The sequence below is a fragment of the Hyla sarda genome, chromosome 12 (genome assembly GCF_029499605.1).
Source record: "Hyla sarda isolate aHylSar1 chromosome 12, aHylSar1.hap1, whole genome shotgun sequence".
Lineage (NCBI taxonomy): Eukaryota > Metazoa > Chordata > Amphibia > Anura > Hylidae > Hyla > Hyla sarda.
The window spans coordinates 66,242,886-66,260,786 of record NC_079200.1 but is presented as its reverse complement, the minus strand read 5'-3'; the positions used below and the strand labels follow the sequence as shown (position 1 = coordinate 66,260,786).

Genomic DNA, 17,901 nt, shown 5'->3' with positions numbered 1-17,901 from the left:
AGTTTAGGACCTCTTCAAGAGCACCTTTTTGAGGAAACTCTTCTACAAGAGGAAGATGTGTGGATTCTGCTTAGTTTATAGTGATGTCGGGAACTTACGTAAATGTTCGCGAACCGCCATTGACTTCAATCAGCAGGCGAATTTTATAACCCACAGGGACTCTTTCTGGCCAGAATAGTGATTTAAAAGTTGTTTCAAGGGTACTAACACCTGGACTGTGGCGTGCTGGAGTGGGATCCATGGCAAAACTCCCATGGAAAATTACATTTGATACAGTTGATGCAGAGTCTGGTTTTAATCCATAAAGGGCATAAATCACCTATTATTCCTAAATTCTTTGGAATAACGTGCTTTAGCCCCCTTTAGGCAGCACATAGAGCCCCCCTTTAGGCATCACATTGTTAGATCCCCCCTTTAGGCAGCACATAGATTCCCCCATATTAGGCAGCACATAGTTAGAGCCCCTTTAGGCAGCACATAGGTAGAGCCTCCCTTTAGGCAGCACATAGAGCCCCCTTTAGGCATCACATAGTTAGATCCCCCCTTTAGGCATCACATAGTTAGATCCCCCCTTTAGGCAGCACATAGATCCCCCCATGTTAGGCAGCACATAGTTAGAGCCCCCCTTTAGGCAGCACATGGAGCCCCCCACTTTAGGCAGCACATAGATTCCCCCATATTAGGCAGCACATAGTTAGAGCCTCCCTTTAGGCAGCACATAGATTCCCCCATATTAGGAAACACATAGTTAGAGCCTCCCTTTAGGCAGCACATAGATTCCCCCATATTAGGCAGCACATAGTTAGATCCTCCCTTTAGGCAGCACATAGAGCCCCCCTTTAGGCATCACATAGTTAGATCCCCCTTTAGGCAGCACATAGATTCCCCCATGTTAGGCAGCACATAGTTAGAGCCCCCCTTTAGGCAGCACATAGAGCCCCCTTTAGCCAGCACATAGATTCCCCCATATTAGGCAGCACATAGTTAGAGCCTCCCTTTAGGCAGCACATATATTCCCCCATATTAGGCAGCACATAGTTAGAGCCTCCCTTTAGGCATCACATAGTTAGATCCCTCCTTTAGGCAGCACATCATAGATTCCCCCATATTAGGCAGCATATAGATAGAGCCCCCCTTTAGGCAGCACTGGTTTTATTTCACAGCCAAATAAGGTATTTATTTTATTTTATTTGAACAACTGTCACACGAAATGTGATTTGCACTAGTGTGACAATAAGCAAAAAAGGTTGCCAGCGGAGTTCCCCTTTTAAGCAGAGGTCCCCAACCAGGGTGCCTCCAGCAGTTGCAAGACACACGGACTGAACTTATAGTCCTTTTAATACTGTAGTTAGTTGCTTGAAGGAAATTAAGTTTTACACTGGAGTACCCCTTTTAACCAGCGGTTCCCTCCCAACCAGGGTGCCTCCAGCTGTTGCAAGACACAAAAACTGATATTTGAGCCCTAAAAAGGGCTTTTTTGGGTGCTGTCCTTAAAGCAGATGTTAGACTAGTGCTTTAGGAGTAAAGTGGAACCTAAATACACCACCTAGCAGCAACCTAGATATCGCTTTCCCTATTACTCCCTATTACTCCTTTCTAAGCCTGCAGCATGCCGAATGATGGTAAAATGGCATCCGTGCAGGAGGTAGGAGGGTCTGGAAGGGAGGGACTGCTGCTGATTGGCTGTAATGTGTCTGCTGACTCACAGGGTCAAAGTTTACCGCAATGTTAAAGTATAGGAAGCGAATCAAACTTCACATATGTTCGCCCGGCGATGCGATGGCGAACATGCTAAGTTCGCCGGCGAACAATTTGCGACATCTCTATTAGTTTAGCATATAACTGTCTGCTGGAGTCTCTTTGAGCTCCTAGGGTATTTTCACACTGCGTAATTCCCGCAGAATTCCGCTCAAAAGTGGAATTACGCACAGTGAACATTACCATCAGTGTGAATGGGTCTTTTGCGGATCCATTCACACTGAGGAATTTCAGCGGCGGACATGTTCTGTGCGGAAGTCCGCGAGCAAAGATTCCGCAGTGTGAACATACCATTAGGCATAGCCTATGTTTATCATGGAAAGAACCCAGACATTCTTCTGCATTCTCTGCCCAGATTGGGGCTAACCTTGATCATTTTGCTTCTGTCTAGAGTTCTGGTGTCAATGGTAAGAGGATTTTGGGAGTAAACTTTCTTCTGTTTGAAGATGCTGTTTTTGTTTAAAGTTGAGAAATGTGTCCACTTTAAAGTTTCTCTTGACTTTAGGAGATGTTCTTTCTCTCTGACAAAAGGGCTTGGGTGGTCATTTTCTTCCAACAGAAGGAAAACACAGTCACAATCAAACATGGAGGAAGAGTTCACCTTTTTTTTTTTTTGCTAAAGAGTTCACCTTTCTATCTATATAATCCCTGAGGAGAAATAATTCCTAACATAGAAAAACAGACTTTTTGATGAGCTTAGCTCCTGCTAACTCCAAGTAAGGTTGCCACTCCCAGGACACTGTCTAAGGCTACTTTCACACTGTAACTCGGCTCCACCACTAATGGCCGTTAAGGCTCTCTTTTTTTTTTTTTTACCTTTAAAGGCCGTTAGTGTGACGGAGCCCAACGGGAGGCATAACAGGCACAGAGGATCCCTTTCACTTGAATGGGGTTCTCTGACATCTGTTATTGCGGTTGTTATTCCGCCAGAAGATAGCGGGAGAAAAAGATGTTGCAAGCACAATTTTTCTCCCACCATCTTATAATGGCCGTCACACTGCTGTGCATCATCGGCAGTGTGAAAGGAACCTAAGCAAGATTTAATTTGTATACATATTGTTTCTCAGGTTTATTCCAGATCATTAGGCAAGAGGGGAAAAGAAAATACTTTATTAGTGGATAGGGGCAATAGTAAGGGGCTTTCTTTTTAGCGTTGCCTTGGTTGTCTTTTTTCAAACTCCACTGCAGACTTGACTGCCTAAAGAAGTTGAGATAGTTCATCCTTATGGAATAAAGGAAAATCTTCCGGGGCCCCTAGATCAGAATCACCAGATGAACTGGAATCATCCTCTACTACTGAAGTAGGGAGAAGTCTGGGAGACAAACACTTGGTACTCAGCTTAGGATTCTATTAAAGGGGTACTCCGGTGGAAAAGTTATTATTATTTTTTTTTAAATCAACTGATTTGTAACTTACTTCTATTAAAAAATCTTAATCCTTTCAGTACTTATTAGCTGCTGAATACTACAGAGGAAATTGTTTTCTTATTTGAACACCATGCTCTCTGCTGACATCATGACCACAGTGCTCTCTGCTGACATCTCTGTCCATTTTAGGAACTGTCTAGAGCAGCATGTTTTCTGTGGGGATTTTCTTTTACTCTGGACAGTTCTTAAAATGGACAGAGGTGTCAGCAGAGAGCACTGTGCTCATGATGTCAGCAGAGAGCACAGTGTTCCAAAAAGAAAAGAATTTCCTCTGTAGTATTCAGCAGCTAATAAGTACTTGAAGGATTAAGATTTTTTAATAGAAGTAACTTACAAATCTGTTTAACTTTCTGGCACCAGTTGATAACAAAAAAAAAAAGTTTTCCAGTGGAATACCACTTACATATCCATAAACTGATCCTTAAAACGGGAAAAAAACTATTTAGGTTCAGAATGGAAATGTCTTTTAAGATGGAGACATACATGAAGTTGTCAGGATTCGGCAGGCAGGAGGTGGATCCTCTGTGTCAGTGAGGGATTGGCGTGGACCGTGCCGGCGGACCGGTTCTAAGTTGCTACTGGTATTCACCAGAGCCCATCGCAAAGCAGGATGGTCTTGCAGCGGCGGTAGCAACCAGGTCGTATCCACCGGCAATGGCTCAACCTCTCTGACTGCTGAGATAGGCGCGGTACAAGGGATTTGGCATGAGCAAGGTCGGACGTAGCAGAAGGTCAGGGAAGGCAGCAAGGATCGTAGTCAGGGGCAACGGCAAGAGGTCTGGAACACTGGCTTGGGATACACAAGGAACGCTTTCACTGGCACAATGGCAACAAGATCCGGCAAGGAAGTGAAGGGGAAGTGAGGTAATATAGGGAAGTGCACAGGTGAAGACACTAATTAAAACCAGGCGCCAATCAGTGGCGCACTGGCCCTTTAAATCGCAGAGAGTCGGCGCGCGCGCGCCGGGACAGCACAGACGGGGAACGAGTCTGGTAAGCGGGCCGGGATGCGCACCGCGAGCGGGCGCGTCCCGCATCGCGAATCGCATCCCGGCTAGGGACATTATCGCAGCGCTCCCGGTCAGCGGGTCTGACCGGGGCGCTGCGAACAGGAGAACGCTGCGAGTGCTCCGGGGAGGAGCAGGGACCCGGAGCGCTCGTCGTAACAGAAGTGATCAGGTTATCTGGGAAATGATCTGGCACTGTCCATGTTTGATCTTAGATCTTTTCTCCAAGGTAGCAGAGGACTTACCATATTTTTCGCCAAATAAGACACACTTTTTCTTCCCCACAACTGGGGGGGAAAAGTTGTTGCGTCTTATACGGCAAATACACATTAAAACCCTGTCCTATCGCAGCGGTCCTTGCGGCCATCAACGGCCGGGACCCGCGGCTAATACAGGACATCACCGATCGCGGTGATGCCCTGTATTAACCCTTCAGACGCGGCTATCAAAGCTGACCGCCGCGTCTGAAGCAAAAGTGACACTAACCCGGCTGCTCAGTCGGGCTGTTCGGGACCGCCGATGTGAAATCGCGGCATCCCGAACAGCTTACAGGACACCGGGAGGGACCTTACCTGCCTCCTCGGTGTCTGCTCCGTGCCGGGATCCCCTGCATGGCTGGCGCTCTCCTTCGTCGTCATCACGTCGTCGCGCACGCCGTCCCGACATCCAATAGGAGCGGCGTGGGTAACGACGTGATTGCGGGGACAGAGAGTGAGGATACCGGGCAGCAGAGATGTTCCGGAGCGACGGGGACACTCCAGGGACATCCACAGCGATGGAGGGCGACATCCAGGGCAGCGGTGACGAACGGTGACGGGTCCGGAGCAGCGGGGACACGAGAGTATTACCTCCTATACCAGTGGTCTACAGCCTGCGGACCTCCAGATGTTGCAAAACTACAACTTCTGGCATGCCCGGACTGCCAACGGTTGTCCGGGCATGCTGGGAGTTGTAGTTTTGCAACATCTGGAGGTCCGCAGGTTGAAGATCACTGTCCTATACTTTAAATTGTATTTGGTTCAGAATCTTTTTTTTTCTAGATTTTCATCCTTTGACCCCTTACAATGAAGGACGTATATTTACTTCCTCCGCCGGCACTAGGGTTGCCACCCTGCCGGTATTTTACCGGCACAGCCGGTATTTTCATCTACATTCCGGGCTGTGCCGGTAAGTTTGGATGAAAAATACCGGCCATGCAATGGCCGGTATTTTTCATTCACTGACGGGGGCGGACTGAGCAGCATCCCCAGAAGAGAACTTCTTTCATGACCGGCAACTAAATTTTTGCCTGTGACCTGCAGGCTGCCGCACTACAGTTTCTGCCCCCGACACAAAGCCCACTGACTGTCGGGCCGTACAATGCCCAGGTCTGACACCACCAGCCTGTGACCGGAAGAGATTGTACAGTGCTGGGGAGGGGGCGTGACCTCCTGTCTCCTCTCTCCCCCTCCCCCTCCTTCTCTCTGCCGTGCAGTCTTACAACCCTCCATAGGCAGAGCAGGGAGGGGAGAGGAGGAGAGGCCGTGTATCCTGTCTCCCTCTGCTGCGCAGGGCGGGTGAGTGTATATATGTGTATGTGTCTGTGTTTACATGTGTATGTGTCTCTGTGTATATGTGTGTCTGTGTATATATATATATATATATATATATATATATATATATGTGTATTTGTGTGTGTGTGGAGCGGGTAAACTGCCTAATCTGGGGGACAACTATGCTGCCTAATCTGGGGGACAACTATGCTGCCTAATCTGGGGGACAACTATGCTGCCTAATCTGGGGGACAACTATGCTGCCTAATCTGGGGGACAACTATGCTGCCTAATCTGGGGGACAACTATGCTCCTAATCTGGGGGACAACTATGCTGCCTAATCTGGGGGACAAATATGCTGCCTAATCAGGGGGACAACTATGCTCCTAATCTGGGGGACAACTATGCTCCTAATCTGGGGGACAACTATGCTCCTAATCTGGGGGACAACTATGCTGCCTAATCTGGGGGACAACTATGCTGCCTAATCTGGGGAACAACTATGCTCCTAATCTGGGGGACAACTATGCTCCTAATCTGGGGGACAACTATGCTCCTAATCTGGGGGACAACTATGCTCCTAATCTGGGGGACAACTATGCTCCTAATCTGGGGGACAACTATGCTCCTAATCTGGGGGACAACTATGCTGCCTAATCTGGGGGACAACTATGCTGCCTAATCTGGGGGACAACTATGCTGCCTAATCTGGGGGACAACTATGCTGCCTGATCTGGGGAAAAACTACCCGGCCCTCCACAATCTTTTTAGTTTCTCATGTGACCCCATGGGATAAATAATTGCCCCCCCTCCCCCCCATTCCTCCTCAACCCCGGACATTCCTTAACCTGGAGCCGCCCGGGGAAAGGAGAAAGTGAAGACAAGAGACTGGTGAGACCTCTCTGCAAAATTGTGTATTTAATGCAGTGTTTCCCAACCAGGGTGCCTCCAGCTGTTGCAAAACTATTACTCCCAGCATACCCAGACAGCCTTTGGCTGTCCGGGCATGCTGGGAGTTGTAGTTTTGCAATAGCTGGAGGCACCCTGGTTGGGAAACACTGATTTAATGTTTTAATGTGTGAAACTATCTGCTGCGCTCTGTATCTAATCCTGTCATGTGTGATACTGTCTGCTGAGCCTGTATATCCAAATCTGTCATGTGGGATATGAGCCAGTGTATCTAATCCTGTCATGTGCGATACTGTCTGCTGAGCCTGTGTATCTAATCCTGTCATGTGTGATACTGTGAGCTGAGCCTGTGTATCTAATCCTGTCATGTGTGATACTGTCTGCTGAGCCTGTATATCCAAATCTGTCATGTGGGATATGAGCCTGTGTATCTAATCCTGTCATGTGCGATACTGTCTGCTGAGCCTGTGTATCTAATCCTGTCATGTGTGATACTGTGAGCTGAGCCTGTGTATCTAATCCTGTCATGTGTGATACTGTGAGCTGAGCCTGTGTATCTAATCCTGTCATGTGTGATACTGTGAGCTGAGCCTGTGTATCTAATCCTTTCATGTGTGATACTATCTGCTGAGCCTGTATATCCAAATCTGTCTTGTGGGATATGAGCCTGTGTATCTAATCCTGTCATGTGTGATACTGTCTGCTGAGCCTGTATATCCAAATCTGTCATGTGGGATACTATCTGCTGAGCCTGTGTATCTAAATCTGTCATGTGTGATACTGTCTGATTAGCCTGTTTATCTGACGTTGCGCAGGGGGACGTCACTCGTCATCAGAGAGAGCCAGCGTTGCTGTCGCGCACCACCACTACCGCCGCCGCTGGCATAAATAGGGTTTTGGTAGGTATTCTCTAAATGTAATTTTTTTGTGCGATATAGGAAAATTCCCCCCGCATATATATTGTATCCCTCCAATCCCCTATGCCATTTCTTAAACCCCCTCCCATCCCCCGTGCCATTTCTTAAACCTCTGATCCCTCAGCCCCTGTGCAATCTGGCCCCTCCCCTTTGTAGCTCCACCCCCACATAGCCACACCCATGACCGGTATTTTTTTGAGGGAAAGGTGGCAACCCTAGCCGGCACCCGCGATATGCCGCGTCATATCGGGTCGGTCCCGGCGGCTATCAACGGCCGGGACCCGCGGCTAATACAGGACATCACCGATCGCGGTGATGTCCTGTATTAACCCTTCAAAGCTGACCGCCGCATCTGAAGTGAAAGTGAAAGTATCCCGGCTGCTCAGTCGGGCTGTTCGGGACAGCCGCGGTGAAATCGCGGCATCCCGAACAGCTTACAGGACACAGGGAGGGCCCTTACCTGCCTTCTTGGTGTCCGATCAGTGACTGACTGCTCCGTGTCTGAGATCCAGGCAGGAGCAGTCAAGCGCCGATAACACTGATCACAGGCGTGTTAATACAAAAAAAGTAAAAACATTTGTTAATAAAGATCATTTAACCCCCTTCCTAATAAAAGTTTGAATCACCCCCCTTTTCCCATAAAAAAATAAAACAGTGTAAATAAAAATAAACATATGTGGTATCGCCGCGTGCGTAAATGTCCGAACTATAAAACTATATAATTAATTAAACCGCACGGTCAATGGCGTACACGTAAAAAAAGCTTCTTTTTGGTTTAAAAAATGAATAAAAAGTGATCAAAAAGTCCGATAAAAACTTCAGATCACGGTGCAAAAAATTAGCCCTCATACTGCCCTGTACGTGGAAAAATAAAAAAGTTATAGGGGTCAGAAGATGACATTCTTAAACGTATAAATTTTCCTGCATGTAGTTATGATTTTTTCCAGAAGTGCGACAATATCCAACCTATATAAGTAGGGTATCATTTTAACCGTATGGACCTACAGAATAATGATAAGGTGTCATTTTTACCGAAACAAGCACTGCGTAGAAACGGAAGCCCCCAAAAATTTTTCTTCGATTTTGTCGCACAATTATTTTTTTTTCCGTTTTGCCGTGAATTTTTGGGTAAAATGACTAATGTCACTGCAAAGTAGAATTGGTGAGCCATAAAATAAGCCATAAAATTGATTTTTAGGTGGAAAATTGAAAGGGTTATGATTTTTAAAAGGTAAGAAGGAAAAAAATGAAAGTGCAAAAACTGAAAAACCCTGCGTCCTTAAAGGAAAACTGTCACATATTTTCTCCCGCACTATCCACATGTACTGGTGGATAGTGCCGGAGACGCTTATTAAAACGAGCCCTACCTTGGTCTGATCCGCGCCGCCGTTCGCCCGCAATTGTAGTTTTAATCTCTGTGTATATCCGGCTGTTACATAGTTACATAGTTAGTATGGTTGAAAAAACACATACGTCCGTCAAGTTCAACCAGGGAATTGAAGGGTAGGGGTGTGGCGCGATATTGGGGAAGGGATGGGATTTTATATTTCTTCATAAGCATTAATGTTATTTTGTTCCAGGAATGTATCTAATCCTGTTTTAAAGCTGCTAATTTTTCCTGCTGTGACCAGTTCCTGAGGTAGACTGTTCCATAAGTTCACAGTTCTCATGGTAAAGAAGGCGTGTCGCCCCTTGAGACTTAACTTTTTCTTCTCCAGACAGAGGGAGTGCCCCCTCGTCCTTTGGGGGGGTTTAACCTGGAACAGTTTTTATATACTTATATACATTTATCATATCCCCCCTTAAACGTCTCTTCTCAAGACTAAACTGTAACTGGCAAAGGCGGGGCTTCTGTGGGCTAACTGACACTGACGTCAGCGCCGCTCATGAATATTCATCCCTCCCTCCGGTTAGGAGTGGCGAAGAGAGGGAGAACAGGAGGGATGAATATTCATGAGCGGCGCTGACATCAGTGTCCGTTAGCCCACAGAAGCACCGCCTTTGCCAGTTACAGCAGGATATACACAGAGATTAAAACTACAAGTGTGGGCAAACGGCGGCACGGATCAGACCGAGGTAGGGCTCGTTTTAATCAGCGTCTCCCACACTATCCACCAATACCGGCGGATAGTGCGGGAGAAAATATGTGACAGTTTTCCTTTAAGGGGTTAAAATTGGGTGCGTCCTATATGACGAAAAATACAGTTGACATCTAAATAAGAGAACGGACAGTGTAAAAAATATGATATGTGTATTTTCACAGGAGGACAAAGCCTGAGTGCAGAGAAAAGCCTAAATAAGATGCTGACGCATGTGCAAACAAATGTGGACACCTAAAAGTTACTTTTGGTACCGGCTGACTTGACTAGAAGGATGGCAGCGCCCAAGGACAGACAGCAAAAATGGAGCTGGCCCCTGACCTCAACCCTGGTAGTAGGTAAATACGTACGCCCACAATGTTAAGTGCAAGCAATAGGGGCAAAAAAAAGAAGGAATATACTAAATATAGATACAATAGAAGCCCGGCCATAAGGTAATAGCTTACCTTTATAAGGGCATACATGCAACGGTCACCCAAGAATGAATGCCAATGAGCACCCAAAGGGTGGGATCAGCCACAGAAAGTGAGCAGGGTGTGTCACAAAATGTGCAACGTGACAGGAATCACTTCAATGTACTGACACAGACAGATGATGAATAGTGTTGCTCGCGAATATTCGCAATGCGAATTTTATTCGCAAATATCGCATATTCGCGAATATTTGCGAATATAGCACTATATATTTGTAATTACGAATATTGTTTTTTTTTTTTTTTTTTCACAGTTCACATCACAGTGATCATCCCTTTCTGCTTCCAGCTTGTGTGGTATATGCGAAAATTTGCATATGCTGATTTTCGCATATGCAAATTTTCGCATATGCTAATTTTTGTATATGCTAATTTTAGCATATGTTAATTTTCGCATACGCGAATTGTCGCATATGCGAAAATAAAACAAGAATATTACGAATATGCGAATTTAGCGAATATATGACGAATATTCGTCCATATATTCGCGAATTCGAATATGGCCTATGCCGCTCAACACTAATGATGAATGTTCCAATGAGGGATAATACAGGAGGTCTATTCTCTTTTCCCAGCACAGAAGAATAAAAGCTCAGAGTGTCAGTGCTTAGTGAGGTCATTTATTCTGTATTATTGGTCTATTTGATTACTTACAGGGTGGTGGAAAACTAATTTTTTTCAGATCAAATGGCTCCAGAAAGTTAAACAGATTTGAAAATTACCGTATTTTTCGTCATATAAGACGCTCCGGCATATAAGACGCACCCAATTTTAAAGGGTAAAAATCCAGAAAATAAAGATTCTGAACCAAATACAATGTAAAGTATAGGACAGTGATCTTCAACCTGCGGACCTTCAGATGTTGCAAAACTACAACTCCCAGCATGCCCGGACAGCCGTTGGCTGTCCGGGCATGCTGGGAGTTGTAGTTTTGCAACATCTGGAGGTCCGCAGGTTGAAGACCACTGGTATAGGAGGTAGTACTCACATGTCCCCGCCGCTCCGGACCCGTGACCGCTCGTCACCGCTGCCCTGGACGTCGCCCTCCATCGCTGTCGCCACGTCCCCGTCGCTCCGGAACGTCTCTGCTGCCCGGTATCCTCACTCTCCGTCGCCTCCATCACGTCGCTACGCACGCCGCTCCTATTGGATGACGGGACGGCGAGCGCGACGACGTGATGACGACGAAGGAGAGCGCCGGTCATGCAGAGGATCCCGGCACGGAGCAGACACCGAGGAGGTAGGTAAGGTCCCTCCCGGTGTCCTGTAAGCTGTTTGGGACGCTGCGATTTCACCGCGGCGGTCCCGAACAGCCGGGTTAGTGTCACTTTCGCTTCAGACACGGCGGTCAGCTATGATCGCCGCGTCTGAAGGGTTAATACAGGGCATCACCGCGATCGGTGATGTCCTGAATTAGCCGCAGGTCCCGGCCGTTGATGGCCGCAGGGACCGCCGCGATAGGACAGGGTTTTAATGTGTATTTGCCGTATAAGACGCACCAACTTTTCCCCCCAGAGTTTTGGGGAAGAAAAAGTGCGTCTTATATGGCGAAAAATACGGTACTTCTATTAAAGATCTTAATCCTTCCAGTACTTAACAGCTGCTGTATACTAGAGAGGAAGTTGAGTTGTTCTTTTCTGTCTGACCACAGTGCTCTCTGCTGACACTGACAGGGCACGGAGCAGAGCAGCGCCGGGAGAACGGGATGCCGATTTCTGCGCAACAGGGGAAAATAGGAAGGTGAGTTAAAGTTTTTTGGGGGGTTTTTTGCAGTTCGGGCACAGGATGAGTTAAAAGATTTTTGCTGCATATCTCCTTTAAGAATTTTTAATAGAAGTCATTTACAAATCTTAACTTCCCGGCAACAGTTGAAATAAATACTTTTCCCCCGGAGTACGGCTTTAATTGATAATGAAAGTCTATTCTGCCGTATTTTAGGGCATGAGACTAAAACCCATACTGTGTTGCCTATGGACTTCAGAAAAGTAGTGATATTAAAGGGGGCTATCCAGGAAAAAACTTTTTTTTTCTATATCAACTGGCTCCGGTAAGTTAAACAGATTTGTAAATTACTTCTATTCAAAAATCTTAATCCTTTCAGTACTTATGAGCTTCTGAAGTTAAGGTTGTTCTTTTCTGTCTAAGTGCTCTCTGATGACACCTGTCTCGGGAAATGCCCAGTTTAGAAGAGGTTTGCTATGGGGATTTGCTTCTAAACTGGGCGGTTCCCGATACACGTGTCATCAGAGAGGACTTAGACAGAAAAGAACAACCTTAACTTCAGAAGCTCATAAGTACTGAAAGGATTAAGACTTTTGAATAGAAGTAATTTTTAAATCTGTTTAACTTTCTGGAGCCAGTTGATATATAAAAAAAAGTGTTTCCTGGATAGCCCTTTAAGGTTGTTCTTTTCTGTCTAAGTCCTCTCTGATGACACGTGTCTCGGGAACCACCCAGTTTAGAAGCAAATCCCCATAGCAAACCTCTTCTACTCTGTGCAGTTCCCGAGACAAGCAGAGATGTCAGCAGAGCGCACTGTTGCCAGACAGAAAACAGCAACTCAACTTCAGCAGCTGATAATTATTGAAAGGATTAAGATTTATTTTTTATAGAAGTAATTTACAAATCTTTTTAACTTTCTGGAGCCAGTTGATTATAAGAAAAAAGTTTTTCTCTGCAATACCCCTTTAAACATTCCCTGTATTTCCTTTCAGATTTTCAGTTTTTAAAGATAACTTTTTTTGCTGTGGTTTTAGATGTGGGTTAGCACAATGTCGATGCGGCTAATGTGCATCTTGGACTTCCAGCTTATTTTCCATGCACAATAAGTAACACAGAATATCTGAAATTTACACTGAAAAAAACGACATGTTGCGGTTTACTGTGTGAACTACATTTTGTATTAATATTAACAGTAGGATGTGCATTTCAACCATTTTATGGTGGGGATATTGGCCCCAATATCCAATGCCAAAATGTGGTTTAAAACTGCTTTGTAAACACTGCTTATGAAGAAAACCATAAACATCTGGCTTCCATTTCCCATAGGACCCTGAAAAGGGGACCTTTTCAGAATTTTATGGGGTTTTCCGAGGTCATAACCTCATGCACTATTTTGGCTAAAATACAGCTCTTTATCTGTGACTATTCTATCAGGGGGAAAATACAGTGATCCCTCGACTTACAATGGCCTCAACATACAATAGTTTCAACATACAATGGTCTTTTCTGGACCATTGTAAGTTGAAACCAGACTCAACATACAATGTACAGACAGTCCAGATCTGCGATACCTGTCAATGGCTGGAGGAACTGACCAATCAGAATGGGCATTCACTGATAAATCACTTGTATTACTGAAGTGTATGCACTGAATTCCTGTCTGGTAGCGCCCCCTACAGTACAGGGAGGTATTACATGTTCTGTACTCTTTACCTGTACCAGGGTTAGCTGCTCCTTTGGACACCAGGTGAGGGCGGCTCCATGTTACTTTTTTAGGACATTGGGGGAGATTTATTAAAACCTGTGCAGAGGAAAAGTTGCCCAGTTGCCCATAGCAACCAATCAGATCGCTTCTTTCACTTTGCAGAGGCCTTGATAAAAATGAAATAAGAAATCTGATTGGTTGCTATGGGCAACTGGGCAACTTTTCCTCTGCTCAGGTTTTAAGAAATCTCCCCATTGTGTGTACTGTACAGGACCCGGAAAAAGCTCCTGTCCTCTACATAGACCAGTGTTTCCCAAGCAGGGTGCCCCCAGCTGTTGTAAAACTACAACTCCCAGCATGCCCGGACAGCCTTTGGCTGTCCGGTCATGCTGGGAGTTGTAGTTTTTCAACAGCTGGAGGCTCCCTGCTTGGGAAACACTGACATAGACAGTGATTTACAGCTCCCAGCAGATCTTTCTTACTTTTATATGTAAGGATTTGCTTTATCTATATTAGTTATCTACTTATTTTTCTTTAATCCTCACTTTTTCCTATTTTTGGATGACATTTTGGTGCCTTTAGAACCAATTACCAGGTTTCCACAGAGTTCTGGTCTCAACATACAATGGTTTCAACATACAATGGTCGTCCCGGAACCGATTAATATTGTAACTCGAGGGACCACTGTACACGATATGTCAACTGTGTGCGGCTAAAATTCATCGGCCAATCACTGTGTGCATTTGCCAACAAACCCGTGCAGCGGTTGGCTGCTACATTTTGGCTGCATGCAATGTCGCATTGTTTGTTTTCACCCTAATAGGACCAAGTTTTGCAACAATAGAGGAGATAATTATTCTTGTTACATTGATTAATACTGGGGACATACAGAAATGTTCAACTTGAACGTTTCTGAAATCGTATTTGGACATTTCATCTGTATTGCCCTATGTGTGTTTGAGCATAAGTTCACATTTCCCACTTTAATGATGTCTGTATACAGCAGTTTCTGCTCTCATTAGATGTATATGGCCCATCGGAGGTCACTGCTTATTATATCCCTCTTCCACCCCCACTTGCCATATGTTGCAATTAAGAAGCCGTAATGATTGGTGGCAAGGAAAAGCGTGGTGCTATTGATGGATTTCCCGGGATTACGCAGACGATGGAGGGCTCACACTGTTGAGTTATTTCCACCTAATTAGACACCTTGTTATTATTACAATTATTTACCTACGTCAGAAATGAATCAATAATATCCTGAATAGTTGACCTTTTTGACTATTCTAACCTGTGTATCTCCTGTCTGGTTCATTGGCAAAAAGGATGTCAAGAAAGCGGATGTCGCGAAACTGGTATCTGTATGATAAATATTACCACATAAGCTTCAAAATGACATTTTATTTAACTATGAAGAAAAAAAAAATGTAAACTGTAAAAAGAATTTAGAATTTTGGAGAAGAAAGAGGAAAGAAAGAAAGAATAGTCTATTTGGCTTCTTCCATGTAAACTGTTTCACTATAAAAATGTCTGGATATTTTAAAGCTGACCTGTCAGCAGGAGTACAGGGGTGGAAATAAGCCTGTGAAATACCAACCTTTTTGTCTTTATGCAAATGAGGCTCAAGTGCCCAGAGGGTGTTTCCCAGCATAGAAAGAGCCCAGGTATGTCCAGCCTATGTTCTTTCTATCAGTCCAACGGGATAGGTGGAGGCAAGGCTAGGGGGGAAGGCGCAGTGATGAAGAGGACATGGGTTGGACTTGACTGACTATTCTTGTACTGGGGAAAGCCCACTTAGCCTATTTACATATTAATAAAAAGGCTTATAACTTATAGTTGGAAAGGACTATGGCGATAAAGAAAAGGTAGAACTAAAATCCTGATGACTAGCCCTATCTAGCCATGGACTTATTTATACTTAGTTTTTTTCTTTAAAGGAGTAGTGTACTGCAAAGTATTTCTACTCCATTGTACCCAGGATGCAAAAAAATAATAATAAATAAATAAACTTTAACTCACCTTCCTGTGTTTCCCCATAGCACAGGACCAGCCCGGTCTTCTTCCTTATTCCGTGTGCAGAGGCGGAACATCGTTGCGGCCAGTGATAGGCTGAGCACCGTGTGATGATCGGTGCACGTGGAAGAAGGAAGAAGACCGGACCGGAGGACCAGCTCTTTACATGACGTTGCGCTCAGCCTATCAATGGTCGAGGCGGGACATCACTGTGGCCGGCGATACGCTGCCTGCACTGTGACATTTCGAGCCTAAGAAGCCAGAAGCCAGCAGCGCCGGGGGAACGGGACGCTGATAGCTCCACAACGGGGGAATGTAGGAAGGTGAGTTAAGATTAGTTTTTTCTGTTTTTGCAGCCCGGGCACAGGGGGACTTAAAAAATGTACACCGCAGTTTTCCTTTAAAACCACAGCAACAATGAAAAGTAAAAGTCAGGAAATGGGCTATTGTAGCAGTCTACTTCCATATATATATATATATATATATTTATATACAGTGACCCCCCCGACCTACATTGGCCCCGACATACGATCATTTCAACATGCGATGGCCTCTCAAAGGCCATCGCATGTTGAAGGCAGCATCAACATACGATGCTTTTGTATGTCGGGGCCATCACATAAACGGCTATCCGGCAGCGCAGACTTCTTCAGCTGCCACCGGATAGCTGTTTACGGTGCCCCGTGTGGTCCGCTGATGATCACTTACCTGTCCTCGGGGCTCTGGCGCGTCCTCTTCGGGATCCCCTGCATCTTCTGCGCTCTCCATCGTCGTCATCATGTCTCGGGCGCCGTCCCGTCATCCAATAGGAGCGGCGTGCGTAGCAACGTGATGGCGGCGACGGAGAGCGAGGATGCCGGGGAAGCAGAGGCCTTGCCGGAGCGTCGGGGGGGACGCGGAGACAGCGATGGAAGGCGACATCCAGGGCAGTGGTGATGGTCCGGAGCGGCGGGGACACGTGAGTATAACCTCCAATACCAGTGGTCTTCAACCTGCGGACCTCCTAATGTTGCAAAACGGCTGTCCGGGCATGCTGGGTGTTGTAGTTTTGCAACATCTGGAGGTCCGCAGGTTGTAGACCACTGTCCTATACTTTACATTGCACAGATCCCTCAACATACAATGGTTTCAACAAATGATGGTCCATTTGAAATGGATTACCATCGTATGTTGAGGGTCCACTATATATATATATATATATACCGTATATATATATAGATAGATAGATACACTGTAAGCACTGTTGGCCATGTATGTTTATGAGTCTTTGAGTCAATAGCCACTAATTATACAATGTTCTGAACTGTCTCTAGGGGCGACTGATATGGTACATAGACCCTTGATTCCTAATAATATCATCATAGTATGTGACATTTCTTCCTCTTACCCCCACAGACCATTTATGCTGCATATTTTCATTCTTTGCCTTACTACTTGTTATAGTCTTGTTATTCCGCACTATAATTAGTTTTCTATTCTCTTTACATCTATGCTTTTTGCTGTCACCACACTATGATATTAAGAAGCTTTTTTCCTTGGAGTAACTACATCCTTCTATTCAATCACTGCAGCCTGGGACCAGTTGCTGTAGAGACCATATTCCAGCTATTATCTGAATAAAGAACTTATATACATAAAGAACCATTTGATGCATTTTTCTAAGGTGGGTGAGTCAGACATAAATGCTGCTTGCATCTTTAGCCGATGGCTCCATTACTGACCCACGTGAGCGGAATGACTCCTCACAGCTGTCTGTCATGGCCATTTACGTCCAAGAAAGGGCCAGGCTAATCTTCTATGACATCTTTTTGTGCTCATAATTGTAATACTGAACAAAGCCTTTATATATTTATTCTCATTTTCCTGAGTATAATTATATTGTATATTTCTGGAACCTTCACTTCCACTACTTGGAAGTGCACCTTGTTTTATAATGTTTTTATATCTATAACATATGAAACTTTAGTGATGTGTCCTTGTGATGATAACTCTTAAAATGTAGCGTCTTCCTTCCATTCATTTCTCGCTCCACAGCATTAAGCATCATTTAGAGATAATAGAATAGTTAAAGGGTACCTCTCATCAAAAAAACTTTTGATATATTATAGATTAATGTATGCAGAATAACTTTACAATTGCATGTTATTAAAAAATATGCTTCTTTCTATTTAATTTTCCACTTTGAAGAAATGACCACTAGGGGTCTCCCTACCAGTCCTGGCAGCAAGCATTTCAGACTCATGCTGGAGTCCTAAACACTACGAGCTGCCAGTCTGCTTTGTTCACAAAGGAGAACACTCAGAGCTGCTGTCACAATGCCGGCAGGCAGGAGGTGGAT

The 17,901-nt window shown here is 45.1% G+C and overlaps 1 long non-coding RNA gene across 3 annotated transcripts in view; it reads left to right on the top strand.

Annotated features, from left to right (window-relative positions):
* Window positions 1-17,276, top strand: part of LOC130297113 (uncharacterized) — a 33,460-nt gene extending 16,184 nt beyond the window's left edge. For all 3 annotated transcript variants that reach the window (XR_008849400.1, XR_008849399.1, XR_008849398.1), the window contains exons 2-3: window positions 9,816-9,989; window positions 17,087-17,276. This is a non-coding gene — a long non-coding RNA (uncharacterized LOC130297113). The remainder of the gene's footprint in view (window positions 1-9,815; window positions 9,990-17,086) is intronic.
* The last annotated feature ends 625 nt before the right edge of the window (window positions 17,277-17,901 follow it).